Raw genomic sequence first — 207 nt, 5'->3', positions numbered from 1 at the left:
AGGGGACTGTATATATATATATATACACAGATTTTCTCAGGTACGGACATCCGCACCAAAGTTTTGGTGCGGATTTCTATTTTTGCACCACTTCCCGATCGAATTTCCTCAAACTTCCTTCTAGACATATCTAGATCATATTGTGTAGATCATCTCTGTAAAATTTCAGCCAATTTGGTGATCGTTAAGGCCCTCAAAATCAAAAAA

The sequence above is a fragment of the Fragaria vesca genome, linkage group LG3 (genome assembly GCF_000184155.1).
Source record: "Fragaria vesca subsp. vesca linkage group LG3, FraVesHawaii_1.0, whole genome shotgun sequence".
NCBI lineage: Eukaryota > Viridiplantae > Streptophyta > Magnoliopsida > Rosales > Rosaceae > Fragaria > Fragaria vesca.
The sequence above is the reverse complement of the archived record's forward strand: the minus strand, read 5'-3'. Positions refer to the sequence as shown.